This window comes from Pogona vitticeps, chromosome 2, assembly GCF_051106095.1.
Source record: "Pogona vitticeps strain Pit_001003342236 chromosome 2, PviZW2.1, whole genome shotgun sequence".
Taxonomy (NCBI): domain Eukaryota; kingdom Metazoa; phylum Chordata; class Lepidosauria; order Squamata; family Agamidae; genus Pogona; species Pogona vitticeps.
Window position 1 is genome coordinate 58,362,800 of NC_135784.1, and position 22,872 is coordinate 58,385,671.

Consider the following 22,872-nt stretch of genomic DNA (forward strand, 5'->3'; position numbering starts at 1 on the left):
GGCGCCAGGTCAAAACCTTCCTGTTCCAGAAGGCTTTTAACTGAAATAATATTAACTGTGGGTCTGATGGCAATTTTATATGTATTTTAATTGTATTTTAATTGTACACATCTTTATTGTATTTTAAATGCTGTAAGCCGCCCAGAGACCTTTGGGTAGTGTGGGCGGCATATAAATTTAAAAAAAAAATATATATATATACAAGATTAAGAAGTATGATACTTATGTCAACCCTACAAGGTAGAAATGCCAACAAAACACACCAGCTCCAGGTAGATGGTCAAAGCAAGATACCACAAGCCCTATTAGCACAAAAGATCAGACAACTGCATAAATAAATTTTATATTTTATTGATAAAAAGTTGAAAGAATTGTATGAGCTGTAATGGCACTTTAAGAGGCAAGCTCTTAAAGTGCAATACTCTCTAGTATTATTAGACCAGGCTAGTTTCAGTTTTGAAAGGAATGCATGCATTTTGGGGCAGAAGCAGATGTGACTTGCATTGCTTCCACAGATATGAGAATACTCCTAGGCCTATATCTGCAGCAGGAACCAAGAAAAAAATGTGTTCAAGGAAATTTTATTAAATTATGGTACGTTCAAGATTCCCTCGTGTCATGAGGTGTCCCATATTCAAAAGGTGATTTATAATCGGATAGCATTCTTTTCGGCAGCTTGAGAGGGTGCAACTGTGGCCATATGCAGTTGTTCCCTCTGCACATGAAGGCATGCTCGTCATCATTTCCTCCATGTGGAGAGTGACATGGCTGAAGAGGAGTAACTCTTGCTCACGTGGAGACTCTCTGCACAAGCAAGAAACCCGAAAACATGGTAACACACTGTTGAGAAGTGTAGGAGTCTATTTTACAACTCCACCCCATGAAGGGATCACTGTGAATTTTCTCTATTGAGAAGATGGAGGTGTACAGGCAAAACCCAATGAGGAAAGGGAGCTCTGCATTGAAAAGAATGTGGCCTGTCCCCCATATTCATATCCTGTCCCTCATATCCATCGGAGAGGTTCTATGAAGGTTACATATTGGAAGGAGCTACAGAACCCTTTGTAGTTTTCTGTAAACTTCATTGGATTGATACCTTTGTGTTAAGGGATCCATCACCTTGAAAAGCAGAACAAATGGAGGAAAAGCCATTGACTTACAATGAATCATAGTTTAAAACTTTCAGATTGCTTTGGCATACCATACATCATTCTGACACTGTATAATACCATACAATCAAGTGTATATTCGTTTGAATAAATGATGCTTGTCTGCTTGCCGTACTGTTTTTCACTTAACTGAAGATGCTAAGATGCCCTTGCGTTACTTAGCTTGCATGACATATGGAAGAGACATAAACACAATCAGCTCTTGGCCCTAGATCCCCAAAGGTGGAGATCAGAGTTGGGACTTGGAATAAACAGCTTGAAATCTGAGTGCCTCTGTTGTAGGCTTCAGCAAGAGAATTGTTCATGGAAGGGTCTGTAATGCTAATCAGTGTGAGACCTTAATGGAGGAGCAACTGTACAGTGGAGATATTGGACATAATACTGTATAAGTAAGAAGCCCACCAGCATGCTGTGCTCTCTAGATTGGGCATGTGTTTGTGCATGCATGCCTGCATACATATATGTGTGTGTGTGAGAAAGGGCCTGGGAGATAGAGGACCAAAGAGTAAGAGTGCAAGAGTTGCCAATGTAGACCTGGAATTTGGAAAGGAGTTGTGTTCCTGCAGGAGAGGACAAAGTATAGCCCTCCAGATGTTGCTGGACTCCCAACTCCCTGCATTCCTCACCACTGGTTGTATTAGCTAGAGCTGTTGGGAGTTGAAGGCCAGCACTATCTGGAGGGCTACACTTTGCTCACACTGATATTAATTAATTAATTAATTTATTTATTTATTTATTTATTTATTTATTTATTTATTTAATTTATACCCCGCCTATCTGGTCGGTGAGGACTACTCTAGGCGGTTAACAACAATAAAATACAGTAACAATATAAATAAACAATTCTAATTAGTAAAAACACTACAATACAATTACATAGAGTGCAAAACAGAAACAGTAAAGAGGGAAGAAGGAGGTCAAGAGGAATATGATGGAAAGGCCTGCCCAAACATCCATGTCTTCAATTGTTTCTTAAAGATACCCAGCGAGGGAGACCCGCGAATCTCAGGAGGGAGATTGTTCCAGAGGCGAGGAGCCACCTCCGAGAAGGCCCGATTTCTTGTATTTTCTTTCCGGGCCTCCCTCGGCGTTAGGCTCCTCAACCTCACCTCCTGGCTCGCACGAGTGACACGGGTAGAACTTGGTGGGAGTAGGCGTTCCGCCAGATATCGAGGCCCTAAACCGTTTAGGGCTTTTTATGTAAGTGACAGCACTTTGAAGTCGATGCGGAATCGTATGGGCAGCCAATGCAATGTGGCCAGAGTGGGTGAGATATGTTGGAATTTCCTCACTCCACTAAGTAATCTGGCCGCCGCATTCTGCACCACCTGTAGTTTCCGCAGCAGCCTCAAAGGGAGCCCCACGTAGAGCGCATTACAGTGGTCTAATCTTGAGATTACGAGCGCATGTACCAAGATGGTGAGCGCCCCCAAATCAAGGTAGGGCCGCAGCTGGGCTATCCGCCTAAGGTGAAAAAAGGCTGAGCGGACTACCGACGCCACCTGTGCTTCCATGGTGAGCGCCGGGTCCAGGTGGATCCCCAAGCTGCGAACCCCGTCCTTGGCAGGCAGGGTCACTCCCTCAAAAAAGAGGGAGTTTCCCAAATCCCACCCTCAGTACCTCCGTCTTGTCCGGGTTCAGCCTCAGCCCGTTCTCCTGCATCCATTTCAGTACAGTCCCCAGGCAGCGCTGAAGGGACAGAATGGCATCTCCTGCAGAAGGTGGAAAGGAGATGTAGAGCTGAGTATCATCAGCGTACTGATGACACCGAGCTCCACACCCCCTGATGACCCCACCCAGCGGCCTCATGTAGATGTTAAATAGCATTGGGGAGATAATCGACCCCTGTGGAACCCCACAATTGAGGCTCCACGGGGCCGAGATGTTCTCCCCAAGCTGCACTCTCTGGGGACGGTCCTCCAAGAAGGAACGGAGCCAGGCCAATGCCCGACCACCTATTCCCAGCTCGGAGAGCCTCCCTAGGAGGATACTGTGGTCAATGGTATCAAAGGCCGCTGAGATGTCGAGGAGAACCAACAGGGACACTTTGCCCCCATCGGCCTCCCTCAGTAGGTCATCGCACAGGGCGACCAATGCCGTTTCTGTACCATGGCGCGGCCTGAAGCCCGACTGAAATGGATCCAGGGCATCTGTTTCATCCAGGAGCGCTTGAAGCTGATCAGCCACCACCCTCTCGACCACCTTGCTTAAGAAAGAAACGTTGGCGACGGGTCTATAATTGCCAATTTCATCCGCCGCCAAACTAGGTTTCTTCCTGATGGGCCTAATGAGTGTCTCCTTGAGGGCAGATGGGAATCTGCCCTCAAGGAGAGATCCATTGATTATTACCGTGGCCCATTCCGTTGTTAAAGGCCTGGCTGCTTTGATTAGCCAGGCCGGGCAAGGGTCCAAGGAGGAGGTGGTGGCACGGCAGCGATCAATCACCCTGGCCACAGAGTTAGGCGTGACAGGCTGAAAAGAGTCAAGTGTCACCGGGCAGGACGGAGCGCTGGACATCTCAGCTCGACTCACTGTATTCAAAAAAGGAAAGAGGTCCCAGCGGATGGCCTCCACTTTTGATTTTAAAAATGCTCCAAATTGGTCTGGTGAAAAGCTAGGGGGAGGCCCATCACCCAGACCAATTCCGGATAGGTCGCATACTATGCGGAATAATTCCGCCTGCTGATTAAACGCCTCGCTTATCCGGTTAGCGAGGAATGATCTACTGGCAGCCTTTACCTTGGCAAGGTAAAGGTTAGTAGCGACCTTGACAGCTATCCGATTAAAATCTGTCGGGTCCTTTCTCCACTTGCGCTCTAGCCGTCTCCTGACCCGCTTCAACGCCCAAAGATCCTGATTAAACCAGGGCGCCGGGCGGTCCCTGCGGCGGAGAGGGCGTTCAGGAGCGATCGTGTCAACGGCCCTAGTCGCTGCAGCAAACCAGCCGTCGACCAGAGCCTCGACAGGAGCGCCAGCCAGGTCAGCTGGTACACCTCTCATGGCTTCCTGGAATCCAATCGGATCCAGTAGCCTTCGAGGGCGGACCATAACAATAGGTCCCTGCTCCCTGCGAGGGGGGAGAGCCATTTTGAGGGTGCATTTTATTAGGTGGTGGTCCGACCATGACAAGGCTACCGACTCAAGGTCAGTCACCATCGGACCACTCTCGCTCCCATTAGTGGAAAAAACCAAGTCAAGTGTGTGGCCACCCATGTGGGTGGGGCCGTTAACATGTTGGGACATGTTCAAGAAGGCCATGGTCTCCAAGAACTCAAGAGCTGGCCCGGAGGTCTCTGCCCCCGCATGCACGTTGAAATCCCCCAAAACCAATAGGTTTGGGGAACTCAGCAGTGCCGCGGAGACAAAGTCCACCAGCTCCGGCAAGGAAATGGCTGGGTCGCGGGGAGCTCGGTAACCCAGCAAGATCCCAATACCATCCCTGGCCCCAATCGACACGTGGAGGGCCTCAAGACCCGGCTTTACCACTGAGGAGCGCCTAGCGACCTCCAAGTTGGATTTGTGGACAATGGCTACTCCCCCCCCCGACCCTCCAGTCTACCCTGGTGTTGGACAGCATAACTGGGCGGACAGATGAGTGCTAGAGGGGGACCCCCCTCTCCGCCAATCCATGTTTCGGTTATGCAAGCCAGGTCTGCATCCTCCTCCAGGATAAGGTCGTAGATTACCTGGGCCTTATTGGATACAGACCTGGCATTCAACAACACCAGGCGTAGGGTGGAAGGCTGACTGGTCTGGCTGCCTCGATACTGGGGGCTGGTCACGGTCTCAGAACAATGTACAACCTTCAGACATCTGTTCATCGTTCTTCTTGCATGAGTGGGGACCGCGCCAACGCCATAACGCCCTCTACCCGTGACCACAGAAATGTTTTGGGGTCCCTCGCTGGGAGGGCAGGCCGTCCATTCCATGTCAGAGGGGGAAGGAAGGGAGGGAAAAAGAAAGGGGGGGAGAAAAGCAGGAAAGGAGGGGAAAAGGAGAAAAGAATTTTTTTAAAAAAAAGATTAACTTAATACAACTAGGTCAAATAACAAAAGAAAATTAAACGTATACAGTAAGACAGTGCACAAAAATGATATACATAAAGTAAATAAACATAAATTGAATACAGTTAATAGTAATACAAATAAATCAAATAATAAAAGAAAAATAAACCATATACAGTGCATGCAAATAATATACATGGCATACCACCCAGGGCCAGGCTTCCGGCTTTTATGGCCTCCCTCCCCTCCCAGCCAGGTGGCTGATGTTATGGAAGGGGGTGGGGTGGCCTGAAGCAGCATCAGCAGTGGCAGCAGGGTCCCAGTCCTGAAAAAAGGCCGAGGGAGTGCAGGCCAGAAATTCTCCCAGAATATCTGCCTGGGGGTGGCAGATATTGCAGGCAACTCCCCCAACGTCAGGAACGCTGGTCTGTGAGGGCCCTGGCACAAGCTTCCGGCTTTTATGGCCTCCCTCCCTCCCAGCCAGGTGGCTGATGTTATGGAAGGGGGTGGGGTGGCCTGAAGCAGCAGGAGCAGTAGCAGCAGGGTCCCAGTCCTGAAAAAGGCCGGGGAGTGCAGGCCAGAAATTCTCCCAGACACGTCTCTCACCCCGTGCCTGGGGATGGCAGATATTGCAGGCAACTCCCCCGACGTCAGGAACGCTGATCTTAATATATTAAGAATGGATGTGGTATGTGCACATCATAAGATTATTAATGCTCTAACCACTGTTACAAAGGGTAGGGGAGTCTACCTCACAGGTCCATCCTTGGGAAGAGATCACTGGGAAATTTCTGAGAAAATTAAGAAATATCTACTGGCAAACCCAATGAGGAAAGGACAGCCAGCATTGAAAAGAATGTGGCCTGTCCCTCCACAGCCATGATAGAGAGGAGTTTTATGAAGGCCACACATAAAACTGCAAGCAGATTCCTGTTCTAGCCCAAGATCATGCTGGGGCTTCATTGAAGATAGGCAGTACTGTAGTTGATGCCATTTCTTGAATGCAGTGGCTGGGTGAAAAGACAGACCCTTCTCTGGTGACATCACTGTTGCAGCATTCGTTCTCTGAAGATAGCAGCAGCGTTGGCTCTTTTCAGACATCTTGTGGACATGTGAACAGGTATTTTTGTAAGAAAGAGGAATCATTTATTTATTATTTATCTCTTATTTACATTTCTATCCAATCCAATCTTTTAATTAGGTCAGGACAGAGTGTTTTGCTTCCTTTCCAGTTTAATCTTGGAACAGGCTTGTGAGGTAAGGTGGACTGAAAGATAGTGATTTTAACAGTGTTATCTGGTGACTGAAATTGTGTTGCAGAACTTACACCTCACAGCTTGGACAATGTCATCAGCCATGGCTGTTCTAGGGGCATTTCAGGGGAATTAAAAAATCCCTACCCTCCCACCACCACTACCACCCATGTTGCAGGGATCCCTAAGCACCACTCTTAGGGAAGACTATGGGAGCTACATAATGGGGTAGGGAACTGGGAAATTTCATCCAAGTTGCTGAAGTTATCATCAAATTCCTCAATGAAGCTCCACCAATAGGATTTCAGCCATTGTATTTCATAGTTCAGTAGGGACTTGACCTTGAATGTGCAAGTCAAGGTAGAAAGTCATAAGTAGCTGCTGATAACTAATTCCTTTTCCCATTGATTAAGGTATAATTGAGAGCCTGTGCAATGGATGCAGTAGTGGACTAGGATTCAGGAGACTTGGGTTCAAATCCTTGTTCTGGCAAAACCCCTCCTTAAATATCTCACAAATTTTGGAAATCCTACTGGGGTCATCATAAATGTGGACAGTGCACATCTTTCCTCCATATGTGATGTAACTGGGATTTTTGCAGCTATAGGAGTGTGCCTTACTACTGCTGCTACTACTACTACTACAATGTGTCATCAAATAAATTCTGATTTATTGTGACCTTTTCCATGGCTTTCCAGATAGAAAATATTCATAGGTGATTTACCATTCCCTTCTTCTAGGGCTGCCCTGGGACTGTTCAGCTTGTCCAAAGCCACACACGCTGCCTCTACGTGTGGAGGTTCAATGGGGAATCATACTTCCAACCACATACCTAAATCACTGCACTGTCCAATCAGCTGGCTTTACTAAGCAGAAGAGAAATGGAGTAAACCCATACGCCAATATTTTGTTGGAAAAAATATATTTGTATAAACACATAAGCATCCCCACTTTGGTGGGTTGTCCTTTGTGCAATTGGTTATGCAACTAATTTCACAACCATGTGAAACTGGTCATGGAGCAAGAGGGGAACGGTTGTGTGATTAATGTTCCATGCCCCCCTTTAACCCATTAGGGTTGCATTAAATCAAGCCCCGACTTAACTCTCAGCAATTGATTCAATGATCTATTTTAGTTGAGACCAGCAATTTGATTTGAGCCTATAACCATACTTAATTACGGTACTTTGCAAAGTAATTTTCCAAAGTCTGTGACCACTATATTTCACCAACTCTCTTTATTAATTCCACGAGGCAATCTATTTCCTGTTGCTGAATTTTAACAGATGGGTCTTGAAGCTTTGTCCTACACAGCTGAAGATTATTACCCACAAACAAAATCTATGGACATGTAAACTGATTAGTGTAGTCTATGAGTTGCTATCTTAAAAAGTATCTTTTCTGAGCCTGAAATTTCTTTGGTTTTTTTAAGTTAGAGGAAGGAGCATACATTGTTCTTTGCATGAAGAATTGGACCTGATGGTTCATTCATTCATTCATTCATTCATTCATTCATTCATTCATTCATTCATTCATTCGATTGATTGATTGATTGATTGATTGATTGATTGATTGATTGATTGATTGATTGATTGATTGATTGATTGATTGATTGATATACTGCCCATCTGGCAGCCAAGGCCTCTCTGGGTGGTTATATCCTGACAGGTAAAAAATGGTTTATGCAAGCTGTCTATGCTTGAGGCAGTGTGATTTTGGGAACCACAAAACTGAACCTGGCCATCTGTCAGAGATGTGTTAGGTGTGGATTTCCTGTTGGGAGATGGTGATTGAACTCAATGACACTTGATGTCCTTTCCATCACTACAATTCTATGGCTGAAATCCTATTGCTGTAATTTATATCATGTGAGGCCGGCAATCTCAACAACAGCTGCTTAAAAAAGAAATCATGCATTTCCAATCTTTGTTCCAAAACTCCTGAGGCTCCCCTGTAATTCCTTTTATTGTTGAGAACCATGGGAAAGGAGGGATGAGTCTTTTATTACAGAAATCATTAGAATGACTTAGTGGATAGCGGTGACTTGGGAATTAAAGACTTCCCTCTCCTGTTCTATTCTTCCTGTGAGTTCTCAACAATGAAAGAGATTACGGGGGAGCCTCGAGAAGTTCACAGCAGAACTCAGAAATGTTTAATTTCCAAGAAGTAACCATTACTGCAGATGTCATCAGCCTAAAATGGCATAATTTATGGGAACAGCATTTCATCCTATGAATCTATGACTTCAGGTTCCTCCCAAAACCCATTATGTGAAAAGAGGTTGCAGGTTTCTCTTGCAGGATTGATGCTAAAATCTTGCTTGTGTTTGCATCTTGTGCATTACGCTGTCCTTGTGAATAGGCTGCCAAGGTGAGCTGTTTCTTCTGCCATATGAGGTGGAACTGCCTCTGTTGACGTGTATTCTTCCTTTGTCCATCTCTCTCTCTCTCTCTCTCTCTCTCTCTCTCTCTGTTTCTTCAGTTCTTCATCTTTCTCCCATTACTTTGATCACTGTTGAAAGCAAACAGTTCATTTTTTCCAAGACTTGCCATGTCCTACCCCATGTTTGCCAAGATGTATACATGTATGCAAGGTGCCCTTTGAACCTGCATCCACTTGGCTTAATGCTAGTAATGCATAAATTCAGTCCCATCCACTCTTTCTGAAATGACTAGCATTTGAAAGCAGCCAGGCTGGAAATGAACAAGATGATAACAGTTTAATGACAGCCTTACTTTAATTTCTATCTTACATAGCAGATTTGCAAATACTAGGTGACCAAGAGTTCTTCAAAGCAGCCTATGAAATCCCATGTGTTTGGATTTATTTTGAATCTTTTGGGCCACATTCTTAATGTCTGGATTATATCTTACTATCCAAACCAGTGGGTGTTGCACGCAATATAAATCAGCATGAAGAAACATTTGAGAAATTGCATGTGTTTGTGCTAGAGAGAGAGAGAGAGAGATACTACAAGAGGGATTACTATTAGGAATGGGGGGGGGGACTTGATTCAAAACATCAGAAAAGTTTCTATTAAGAAACCCTCTCCTCTAAGGACTTGTCCTATCGTACTGTTTGTAGGAAGGTGTAAAGGAAATGTGTTGAAGTTGCTACAGAGTGGATTTGAAGGCCAAGAGCTATGAAAAAACATTCTTAGCAGGATGTTTTACATGTTATGAAGAAGTAACAGAATCAGAAGTGCAAAGTGATTATTCATGCTGTAATATGGAATGTGGTGGTGGTTTGATCTCACTATGGGCCAGATAAAATCATAATAATCATCTGTAGAGCTGGAAGGGACCCTATGATCATCGAGTCCAGCGCCTGTCAGATCCATGAGTTCCTTTTAAAAATATTATTATTATTTAAAAATACAAGAGAGTATCTGATTAGTATTACATAACAGATATATGTTTTAACCAAAAACCAATCATTTAAATGTCAGTGGAATATACTGTATATGCTGTTCCTGGTTTTGCAGCTCTAATTGTATTATTTTAGAGATCTGCATGTGTTTATAATATTTTATAAAATTTGGCGGCATTGTTCCCAATACCCAGATGACTGTGGGGACCCTTGAAATGTGTTTCATCCACAAATAAGTTATTGCTATTGCCAAGTCTTTGTATTTTGTTAATTTTTCCAATTCTTTATTTTTGGATCCCCTGGAATTGCTATATCGATTATCTTATTGATCTTCATTCTATTCCTGTTATGTCTAGTGTATTATGCTCAAAGTGTCTGTTTGACTGCAGGGGTCCCACAATATTTTAACTTGGTCATTTTCTGACACCTTTTCTAGCTGATGTTCTCATGGATTTTGCATGCTGGCAGATTATATTTTTACAGTGTATTTACAACTCTATCACGTCTAGCTTTGTAGTCCAACTGTGTAATCTCTGAACATTCACAGATGAGATGGGACACAGTTTCATCTTTTTCTTGGCAGAGTTGACATTTGCTGTTTACACTTATGTATTGAACATTAGGTTTTGTGACATCAGTTTGGAGTGACTGTTCTTGTGCATCAGTGATCAAGCCTTTGGTTTCCCTCTTGATGCTCCCCAGTTTTAGCTATGCCCAAGTTAAATTATTATCATGTCTTTCCATCAGTCTTTCTCAGATATTTTCCATGCAGTGGTTGCTGCTGCTGCTGTTGTCGTCGTCATCATTTTATTTAGCAATAATAAACTGTCAAAAGTCTATTGTACACATTTTATTGGTATATAAAATAGTGGACCAATTTCCAGTGAGATATTCCACGGAAAGCCTAACGTTATGCGATTTTGAGTAGATGAAATGTTTCAGCAACAGGTGTCACTCCAGAGTGAGTCATGTAATCTTGATGGTGTAATTTTTTCATAGAAGCATGTCCTATCCTCTTGCATTATCTCCTTTCCAGTAGGAGGCAGGTGGTGCATCATGGCCTCTCCCAATTTGAAGAGACCCTTGTCCAGCAGGCCGAGGTGAAAAGGCAGTCCCGAAAGCAGCAAAACCAGGGAGCTGGACAGGGGACTGATTGTATTTATCTTCAGTGTGGAAGAGATTGTCACTCTCGAATTGGCCTTCTCAGCCACACTAGACGCTGTTCCAAGACCTCTATTCAGAGCATGTTACCATGGCCTCTCAAGACTGAAGGATGCCTAATCAATCAATTAGCAGGAGAAAACATTATCTGCCGGAATGTGAAGTCCCAATTATTTCCCCCCAACTTATTCTGTGTTGTCTCTGTTCCCCTTCTGTTCCTAATTGCTTTAAATGTATTTGTGCTTAAACTGCCAGTTTTAAGTATGCTTTGAATAGCAAGTCATGTGCTGGCTCAAAGAGGGATCCTTGGAGATCAGACTGTTAGAGGACCCCCAAGACCTCTGTATAGAAGAGAAGACTTACAGGTCATCACTTCATCTGTGGCATTTATAGGTCTTCCCTGCTTCAGTGGGATACACTGTATTTTTATTTAATCACTCGTAATTATTTTCAGACTTGTAGCTGGGCATATATATCAGCATATGCAAATGTTATGCAAAACCATCTCATCTCTTTCGGGGGAAGTCCAGGTTCCCAATCTCTGGGCCTCATCCTCATGGTTTTGGGTCATAATGTTTGCATCCAGTCTTTTGTTCATGTTGAGTCTTCAGTTGCTTCCCTTGGGAAGGAGGTTTTGATTGTAAAGTACATCCACAAAGGGCAAAAAGAAAGCAAATAGGAATGGAAAGGTTAGCAGTTTGTACTAACAGTGTCTCACATTTTCAGGTCTGTTTACATTTCCTTTACACAGAAGGCAAACTTTAAGACACTGCATCTCTCCCTGAAGCGTATACATTCACCCTTGTGCTGTGTCACCTGCAAGCTGCGTGCACAAACTGACACAGGCTTCCTTAGAAAACCAGCCATGGCTTGCTGCCACCTTTTCAGTAATGTGACTCAGTTGAATTGTTGAGAGGCACCTCATGATTTAGCACTGCATAAGCTAGAAGACCATAAATAAATGGGTTATTTAGTTTAGACTCACTTAGTCTTTGAATTGAATCCCTATAAAAGTAGATTTTGGAGAAGTTATTTGGATCATTCTATCATTAAGGGACATGGTGGCGCTGTGGGCTAAACCACAGAAGCCTGTGCTGCAGGGTCAGAAGACCAGCAGCCATAAGATCGAATCCACGCAACAGAGTGAGCTCCCATCGCTTTGTCCTAGCTCCTTGCCAACCTAGCAGTTCGAAAGCATGTAAATGTGAGTAGATAAATAGGGACCATCTCGGTGGGAAGGTAAAACGGCGTTCCCTAGTCATGCTGGCCACGTGACAATGGAAACTGTCTTCGGACAGGCGCTGGCTCTACGGCTTGAAAAGCGGGATGAGCACCGCCCCCTAGAGTCGGACACGACTGGACTAAAAATGTCAAGGGGAACCTTTACCTTTTTATCATTATTCTGTATAAATTTTGTGACATTTAAGTAGAAATTTGATAGGTCTCCTGGCTCACCTTCTGGACCTGCTGTTTGTAATTTTTCTTCTTCCTTCTGTCCTATTGGTATACAAAGTTGTGCATCAAATGTAGAGTTGTCTATCTGGGTGCTTATGTTTCAAAATATGTATTAGTCTTAAAAACGCCACAGGATTCCTCACTTTTCTCTGGAAGCTGAATCTGCTTAGCATCCATACTGTATTTTTTCCTAAGGCATCTTGATATGTTCTGAATGCTACCACTAATACTGTCAATAAACACTGCCGCTGTTAAATTCAAGTAGAACCATTTGACTCAGTGGAGCCTATGGAGGAGGTGACTCACTAAATCCCCCATTGAGTCAATAGGATTACTCTAATGTGATTTGCTACACTAAGCAACAGGATTTGGCCACTGTCTCCTAAGTGCATCCAAATCCAGCTGTACAAAATATGTGGGAAACCCTACTGTGAAGGGGTCCTGCCAAACCAAATTGTTAAAATTTTATCAGGAGCACAAGAAAGTCACCTCACCTTCAGCATAGCCTGTCTGGATAACAAAGAGCTGCTTCTATAGGTTTTGGATGAGTTTATCAGCCACATCCCAGCTTATCGGGAACAACATAGACCACAAGAAGCATTGGCCACAATAGCATTGTACTTACAGTGTTGTGCAGATCTTTAGTGGGAGTGTTAATTGGAAAGCGGAAAAGTATGATAAGTAGCAAACAGGTTGCATGTGGTGGGAAGGGAAGAGAGAAAACATAATGCTGAAGAGGCAAATGTGCCAGCCCTGCATTCATCTATATAATAGTATAATTATGTGTCATCATGACTTCTGGCAGTCCTTGCCAAGGTTTCCAAGGAATAAAGTACTCAGAACTAGTTTCCCAGTCCCTTCTTCTGGTGACGCTGTGTGGGATTGTGCAGCTTATCCAAGGCTACATAGGCTGTCTTTTCTCCTGGGTGAAGAATCACACTCCTGCCCTCTGGTACTCCAACTCACTGAGCTATCCATTCATCCATCCATTTGGTATAGGGCTTCAAGGTGCCATCACTGTAACTGGGCTCCCAAGCATCATTGGCAGTACAGTTGTTGATCGTGTGCTCTTCCAGGATTTTAGTAGCTGCTCCAGCTGATGGTTTTGATTATACTGCTTCTCTGCCTTCTCAGGTTTTTGATACCACTGATATTTCTAGGTGTAGCACAAGACAAAGAGGTGACCTGGCTCATACTTCCAAAGAGCTGCCAGCAGCCTGTATGAGATGGGGAGGGGAAAGTTACAACCAAAAAGTGGATGTAGGTTTAAGAATGTCAGGTAAGATTTCAGGAATAGCTTAATCAAAGCTAGGGGTACATCTGGTATTATTCCCCATAGTTATGCCAGCATTTAATTGGAACTGTAGAATTACAACTCTTCTTAATGTTTGATAATGTGCTCAGTCACAGTGTAGTAGCAGTGCCTGGCCTTGGGATCTTTACCTTAGCTGAGAGAATTTTGGCTGAACAATGGTCTGATTCAGAAGCTTGGACACATACAAAGCACTTTCATGTTTATTATGCAGTCACATTAGCCAGGATCCTGATTGTTTTCACTGTGTGCATAACAGCCTGTTACTCAAGTTCTCTTGTGCTGTTTGCCCTGCCCTATTGTGCAAATGTTGTCCTGTATAGTGTGATTTCCAGCTCCCACAACTGTGAGTCAGAGATCAAAGAGTGCATGCAGGCGAGATGTGTCTGCAGAGCATCTGTGCTTCGCATTTTACAATGGGATGCTGCGGCTTGTGTTAGAGGTTTGATCTTTTCAGGTTGACAAATACAGGCTGGCCTTGTAATCTGGAAACACACACCTACGTATATACAACTGGTGTTCCCAACTAAAATAGACCCATTGAATCAGTTGAAAAATTGTGACTTACTTGTTTAAATCCTGTTGATTAGCTAGAAGGTGCATCCTAGCTAGGATTACCAACTGGAATCAGACCACAAATTAAAATAATGAATTTTTGGAATGCACTGCATGATCCAGATAACAAATGTATCATCTGTAATATCAGAATTATGGCAAAGAATCATCTGACTGAGATGGCAGTGTTCTCAATTATTTTGTCTAACAAAACACCACGGTATATGGGACAATATCCTGCTGGGGATTTCCATGTGTGCAACTAAGTTTGTTGTGCAACCAGTTGTGGAATAGAGCTCTTGCAAAACAGCACAGTTACTTACATGTATCAGTGGAACTCAGAGAAATCCCCAACAGCACACTGACCATAGATTTCAAAAAAGTGGATAAAAACAAACAGGGTGTTTAGGTTTGTCTGATACTTTTAATGCCGGATAAATTAATGCACTGGGAGGATTCTAGAAATAATACAGTCCAGCACACTCTTAGAAAAAAGTCACAGAGAACACTGGATATTTTGAAATATTCTGTTGTGTGTATCTGGCTGTTTTATAAGTATAGCATTACCCATTGTAATCTTACCTTACATTGCTAGTGAGAAGTTGAATGTCTGTTGAAGACTGGCATTCTGAACCATGCAGTTGCAATAGTAATAGTGCTCAACTAATGCTGATGAACAGTACAGTATTAGCAACTGTGGAGTCCATCACTAGTTGCTATGGTCTGCCTGGAGTTGTCTTCCTCTGAGGAACAAAGGCAGGATGATAGGCCTCAACTGAAGGGATAGAAGGAAGTGGAGGAGCTTGTGGCCCATCTGGCAGTTCCTCCCCAGAGTCACTGGAAGTTGAAACAGAGCCTGGCTCGTCAAAAGCGAGTGAATCCCCTCCGAATAGGGAAGGCATGACATCAAGTTGATGAGAACAACGGTGTCTCAGAGAGCCCACAACAGCTGGGCAGAGCTGAGCTAGACCGCATGACTATGGGCAAAGGATATGTCCTCTGGAGAGACTGATCTGAGTGGCTGTGACAGTGAGAGGGAGTTGCCGATGCCATGGCTGGGCAAAGGCAGTGTTCAAACAAAAGATCAGCACTGCGACCAACTCTCCAGCATTCCCTGCTGTGTTCCCTATGCCTAATTCTCAACATGCCTTGTGTCCCTGCTTGATACCCTCCTGATGACCCAACCCAGATTACCCACAGACTTTGCTTCTGGCTGTCTCCTGTTTGAATTGTCAACCTGGTGTGATACTGATTTCTCACATGGCTTCCTCTTGAAATTTGACATTTCCTTTGCTTGCTCCCTGAACTGTTGATAATGCCTCCCTTGTGTTCTAGCCTGGTTGGAGGTCCTCTCTTTTCTCATTCATACATAACTTCTAAGGGCAGGAGGGGAGAAGTGTGGCCAGGCATCACTATCTAATATTTTAAATTGTAGCATGTGATAACAAAATTAATGGCTCTGTTAACACACTGTTTCCCCGAAAATAAGACCTAACCTGAAAATAAGCACTCATAGGAATTTTCAGGATGCTCGTAATATAAGCCCTACCCCAAAAATAAGCCCTAGTTAAGTGAAACCCTGCCTCCCACCATTGTGCAGCAACCAGAAAAAGATGACGTGACTGTATTTGAATAAATGTGGATTGTTGTACATAGAAAAACTAAATAAAACATCCTCTTAAAATAAGCCCTACTGCATTTTTGGAGCAAAAATTGATATAAGACCCTCTCTTATTTTTGGGAAAACATGGTATATTGGTGCCTTTTCATTCAAAGACCTAAATTCAGTGTGCTAGAAGAAGGCCCGTTGAACTGGCTATTGTGTTTTTTCAAGACATTGTGGAAGGATTTTATCCAATTTATTTTGTTGCATAGGTGGCTGTGCAAACTTCAGTGTGGTTCTTCAAGAAACTGAAAGATCTGGGGGAATTCATCCAGGCATTCTTTAACATTTATCAGAGACGTGCCACCATCCTCATGTAACACAAAAAAAGCAGTAACGTCCTCTTGCATCTGATAAAATGAGAGATATTTGACAAGGTGACCAGTTTGTGTTTTCCTCTACAGGATGCAAAAAGCAAGACGGGATTATTTCTGTCGCCCTACTAAAACATTCTAAAATTAAATAAAACAAGCACGTGAGGCTGGTGAGTGTGCTAGCCCCTCCCCGTCTGTCTGGCATGCTCCCCCGCCTCACATGTTTATTTAACCTACTTTTAGAAGACCTGAAGAGGGCTGGTGTCTTCCCGTACGGTTGCATATGCTTAACTGAGGAAGTGATGGGAGATGAGGGGGTGACCAGCGGCCAAGATAGAAAAGGGACATTTGACATAAGCAACTGATTATCAGAGGTGACAAAATCTGCATGTACTACAATTCCCTCCCTTATCCAGTATGGAAATGTACTAGTGTTCTGTGTACCTGTTCTGCGGATTGAATTACAATACAGCAAATAGAGACATGCATGCTGGTGTGCACTTTGGGTAGACCTCTGTCCCTGTAGACCTCTATGCCACCTGTTTTGGATTGATAAAGCAGAGCAGTAGCAAAAACAACAACGCCCCTTATATACACACAGACACAGAGACACAGACACAGACACACACACACACACACACACACACACACACACACACACACACACACAAAGGGGGATGGGGAGATAGCCCCACCATGTCTAGGGATCTGATTGGTAGGTCAGGTGCAGCTTTTCTGTTTGGAGGTTAATTAATTGCTTTTCTTCTCTGCACCGTGTTCTTTAAGACGGGTTCAGTGACTTTCTTCTTCAAGTGTAACAAAACAGGAGAAATGGGTGCCTGTTTGTAAAGGAGCAATCTGGTGTTCCTGGCTGCACAAAACAGCCGACTGTTATGACTGATTAAGGTGAGACTGGTTGGCATAACCCTCCTCAACACTGATGTTCAGTAATAAAGAAAACCGAGTTTGCCTCTTCCATAAATCTTATCATTGGAGTAATAACAAGACAGTATTTAGGGATAACCTGGATGTGTGAAAGTTCTTCTGGAAGGTTTAAAAAGGTTAGACAAATAAATCATGGGTGCTTAAATGCAGACATCGTGTAGTCTCTATGTTGAACCAACTGATTAAACCCTAAGCTATTGCAGAGGTCAAGGTGCAGGTTTCTCCTGTGCTCAGAAGGGCAAATTTAGTTTTTCTATATGCAAAAAATGTATGCTGGATAGAATGGACATACCTACCCTTCTGGATATAGGCATGTGGGGCAAATTGATTCAGTTTGCACTGCTGCTTTAATAGGAACCAACCTATTTTGCACTTCCTGAGACAAAATGTTAACTACAAATCCAACTTCCTTAGTTTCTGCATAGAGAGAAATATGTACAGTGGGAAATACAGCAAACGGAATGGCATGTGTTATGGAAAACTGCTTGCAGAATGTATTTATTAAAGGTTATTACGGACAAACATGTATTTCAGTTTTGGTGCACTTCATGCAGAGAAGGAATCAAAGAAACATATAACTAACAAACAGAATGGAGAGATCCACTCATCCCTAGCAATGTGTGTGATCTTGCTTTCAGCCTACTGCCAAATGCTGTCCAATGGCACCTATAATTCTTGAGTATTCTGGACAAGCAACTCAATAGGGAATTATAGGAGATGTGGTTTGAAATAGGAAGAATGTGAGGTAGAACCACTTCATGCTGACCAGATCTTTGACTCAGCCCAAAGTTCAGTAAAGCACCCATCTGCTCTGGTTTCGGGAATGACTCTTCAGATCCTGTTTGACTCCAGTTGACTACCATGGCCTGTGCTCAGGTTTGCTGGGAGCAGTTGTCCAATAACATTTAGGAAGCCACAGGATCCTATAGGTACACCAAAGAAATCTTCAGTGGTGTCTACCCAATGGAATACTGGAGATTATAGGTGTGCAGATTATTTTTTTGGATGACAACTCCTGAAGTCTGAATGTTGTAGTCCAAAGTCTTAAATCTGCACACCTCTATGTGGTGACTGTTTGGTGAGCTGGCCATGAGCATATTGTTGTTCTGTGCCATCAAACTGGAACTGATTACAGTGACCCTTATAGGGCTTTCAAGGCAAATGAGATATTTTAAGGATTGGCTTTGCCAGCTCCATTCCCTCAATGAATTTCCATGAGTAGGGGAATTGGGACCCAAATGCCGGCACAAATTAAGTGATGACAATATCATATTTACCATTGTGTAGGTCCTTAGGCCCTCCATGGGCAAGGGGACATCAAAGTGGCCTGTGGGGTTTGGTCATCACCATACAGGAGAGCAGCCAACCCCAAAAAACTTTATTCCAGAACTATTTACAGATGGGTTGCTGGCCTTCACAGGGTCTTTTCCCTCAATACTCTCTACCTCAAACAGTCCTCTCCTCCCTGGCAGGATGGTTCACTTTCACCCACAACAGGTACAGTCCGAAGGTCCACTGGGCGTCTTGGTATCCAAGTTTTTTCTCCTGCACTTCTTTGACATGGAGGTCCCACTCCTGCTGACACAGTTTCTTAAACTGCCTTTTATATTACCAACAATGCAGCTGGATTTGACTGGAAGTTGACATAGGTGGGGTTAGGCTAGGTCATGTTGGGGTGGGCCCAGACCACCACATCATGGATTCAATCTTGGACAAGTTGAAGAGGCCTTATGCCCAGCCACAGCAGACTCATTGGTTGCTGGGTGTTGGGGCAGGTTGTTCTTCAGCAAGGCTGGTGTAACCATAATAAGAGAGAACCTTGGTATGCCACGGGCCTTCTTGTGGCTCAGAAACATTGTTTCACATGTCCTCCACCTTCTGTTTTTCACTGCTGTCTTCCATCTCTGCTCCTGAATCCTCTCTCACCAAAGTGTCCCCTCCTTCTTTTCCTGAAGGTTGTCCCATTTTCCTACCACTGAGTGATCTTGCTCCAGCTGACACTTCTGGTTCCTATGCAGCTGCTGAAGAGCTCCAAGTAAGGGGTTGGGTTCCCCTGGTAGAGCCCTGGTGACGATGTGGAATATAGGCCTCTTTCTGGCAGGTGCTCTAAGGAGTTGCAGAAGGTGCCAAGGTCAGTGCTTGCTTCAGGGCACTATGCTTACCCTCTTACAAATATGTTGTTTAAAACACATGGAAAGGAGAAGCTAAGCTGTCTTGCTCAATCAATTTCATCCAAGAATGTTGTCATGGGGATATACATTCTGTGAAATGGCTGGATGACTTACCTCAGGAGATTGGGTTCATCATGACTAGGCCTAAGAGCCCCAGGTAAAATGCAGTGACTTGCAAGAGTCTTACCTTGTATCCTTCCCCAAGTGGATTGCTGAGGCAAAATTGTAGTGTTCAGAAGGACTTCCTGTTTTTGATCCTCAGACCCTACACCAATTTCCCTTAATTCCAGGTATCCCAGTATTCAACGGCACACGGTCATCCAGGGCCGAGAGTTCAAATTGCTGTGGACTCTGTTAGAAGTTCAGATTACTGAATATTTCAAAGATCCAGCAGATATTAGACAGGACAACCCATTTCCCACAAAATTATTTCTGTAGTATATCAGGATAGGTCATCATGAGTTACTGGAATCTATCTCTGAACTCCTCACAGAAAAACAGACTGAGTGGCTAATATGTGTAGGAAGTATATAGGATAGCATATGAAGCATGTCGATTTTCCGCCTGGTGAACACACAGAGAGATATTAGACATCTGTCTTCGTCAAAGCACGAGCATATACAGCACATGCCATTTCCTTACAATTCATTGTAAATGACGGGGAAGGATTCTGTCTTGGATTTTAATATTTTTTTCCAACCCTTTAAGTGGTTGCTGTATAAAGGCAAACACTCCTCCTGCTGATGATATTTGAAAACCAGGCCAAGCTTTGCTTGGCTTTAGCCAGAGGCACCACTACTGTGTGTTTTGACATGGTGTAGTAAGCAACCACAGATTCTGTCTGCAGTGGGCAGAGATTTGGTTGAAATCTTCTGCAGACAGTGGAAGCCCTCTCCCTCCCCAGCCCTTTTATTTTTGACCAAGCAAAACTAATGTGAAGAGGCAAATCATCTGGCAATAAACCCAGAAGGCTCTTCATGCTGCTCCTCCCAGGAAGCATTTGAAGGTAATGATTATTTGAAGGTAATATTTGCCCTAGAATATTGTCAAAATGAACTAGAAAGCTTGGTGGATGGAATTGCTATAGTCACGGCATGAGTACGGAATAGTTTACAAGAAGAGACAAAGTCTTTCCTATTCTTGCTTTTGAAGGAGTTCCCTCTTTATATATAAGCGTCTGCTCCATAGGTATTCTGTAATCCCAGCAAGATGGCAGAAAGTTAGCCTGCTGGCTGATGCAGATCTGAAATTAAGCTGGATATTACAGCTGTTATTGTCTGAGAGATGGTGTCTTGGATTCAGGACCATGGTTAGCAACCCTGCAACCTAGAGTCAGCAATACATTACAGATAGCACATCATTAGAACTATGTGCATGCTCCGGATAATGTGTTTCTGGCACATTTTGTGCTGAAGAAATCAGACTTGCAAATGAAGCCTGTGTTTACCTCCAGGGACCAGTCATAAAACAAAGCAAACTGTAGCAGATGGGAAACATGGGCTGCAACACTAAGACATCTACCAGCACTTCAGGAATTTCCTCTTCTCATGACATACTAACTATAAAATATAGTTTGATCATGGGATTTGGGTTTTTTTTTTTTTTGGCATGCAGTTGGACACATAATGTGCAGTTGAAAAAAGTGTGTGGTTGGAAACTGATCGATTTGCTGTTGGAGAGAAAGAAAAATTGGACATGGTATGCATATTTGCTTGTTCAAAACATGTTTTTGTTATTGTTATGTGCTATCAAGTCACCTGTGACCTATGGTGACCCCTCAAGAGCCCCGCTCAGCTCTTGAAAACCCAAGCCTGTAGTTCCTTGAAAGAGTCAATCCATCTTATGTGTGGTCTCCCTCTTTCCTTCTGCCCTCAACATTTCCCAGCACCGTTGTCTTTTCCAGAGGACCCTGCCTTCTCATGATGTGTCTGAACTTGGATAGCCTCGGCTTCAACATGTTTGCTTCTAGAGATAGTTCAGGCTTGATTTGCTCTAGAACCCACTTGCTTGTCTTTCCAGTAGTCCAGGGTGTCTTCAAAGTTCTCCTCCAGTCTGACATTTCAAATGAATTATTTTTCCCCCTATAGCACAATTGATATAAGGCTTGGCAGTGCTTGGTTTCCTTGCTTAAATCAACCTGCCCAGATAATATGAAAACAACTTCATCTTTTTGACCGGACCTCCTCTTCTTTATCTTGATTAGTGCTGAAAATCTGCATGCCCCAGTGTCCGCGGTATAGCAGATACTGTAACAATCATTCAGCCTGAAGATTCATGTTGGACTTTTGCAGTAGGGGATGGGGGAGGACCTGACAGGGTGTTTTTTGCAGTGCAGGGTATTTGTGCTTTCCCCCCCCCTCTTTAAAAGCAGAATGGAAATTTGTGCAGTTGGAAAGTTTAGTGTTTTTAAAAAAACCTGTTTGACCTTGAGATAAGAGACAGGTTCAGCAATGACCTGTAGTGGTTGTTAGGTTTTTATAGCTTTCCTGGGAAAATCCTTCTGGCAGCACCATCTCTGAAGAGCTAGGGTGCTTTTGGAAGGACTCGCATCATTCCCTGCAATTGTTGACTGTTTCTGGAGTGGACACTGAGAGATTCTGGTTGGGGCAATTCTCCTTCCTCACTGGCCTTAAAGTCATAGGGACTTGCTGCTGCTAATGGAAAGCTCCATCTCTGAGGGTTCTTAGTTCTGGGAAGTGACACCAGCCTTGACAGACTCTCTCTCTCTCTCCCCCTCCCCCCATCCTAGCATGCTGTCTTCATGCAAAGACTGGGGATTATTTAATTTTATTGCCATAACTCCCTTGGAACTTAAATTAGACTGAGACCTGTGCTGTGAGCTTCATTGCTGCTTTTTGGATTTAAACCCAGATCTCCCTAATAGAGGGGAAGTTGGAGAATGTGCTTCCTCTCTTCAAAAGTAGACTGGGAATTTGTGCAGTTGGAAAGTTTACTTTAAAAAGACCCTAAGATAAGGGAGTTCAGTTTCCCAGCTACTGCAATCCAACACTGTTTACTACTGAACACCTCTCAATCCAGAAGAGGTAAGAAAGCAAAATAAATCCAGAGCTTCTGTTCTCCAGCCACACCTTCACAGGCTCAACAGGTATTCTTCATTTGGCACTGCTTTATAAAGCAATGGAGTCTGGTTGACAGTTCATTGATTCCTCTGATGTCTTCCAAGGTAATCCTTGAATTGGGATTCTTTTCCATTAAGGAAGTTTGTGTACTAAGAATCTGTGCCAGCCCATTCCTGCTCTGTGACTTTCTTATACGGCCGTAGCAGAATGTGTCATAAGACCCCTGCTGGAACAAGTTTATGACCTCTCTTGGTAGGGGGTATGCATCATGACAGATTGTATTAATAAAAAGTAGCTTTTTTTCAGGGGGCTTTTCCATTGCTGTACTTATACATTTTTCATCACAACACCCACAGGCAAAGCCTGGAAAAACCTTCAAACATAATCAACTCTGCTTTTGCCAAAAATGGATAATCCTTCAA

At 43.7% G+C, this 22,872-nt stretch overlaps 1 protein-coding gene and 1 long non-coding RNA gene across 2 annotated transcripts in view; both read left to right on the forward strand.

Annotated features, from left to right (window-relative positions):
• GRIP2 (glutamate receptor interacting protein 2) overlaps positions 1 to 22,872 on the forward strand; it is a 557,587-nt gene that overhangs the window by 108,352 nt on the left and 426,363 nt on the right. The window lies entirely within an intron of this gene.
• Positions 5,361 to 5,770, forward strand: LOC144586674 (uncharacterized). Its single transcript, XR_013541625.1, has 2 exons — positions 5,361 to 5,429; positions 5,658 to 5,770. It is a non-coding gene; the product is annotated as an uncharacterized LOC144586674 (long non-coding RNA).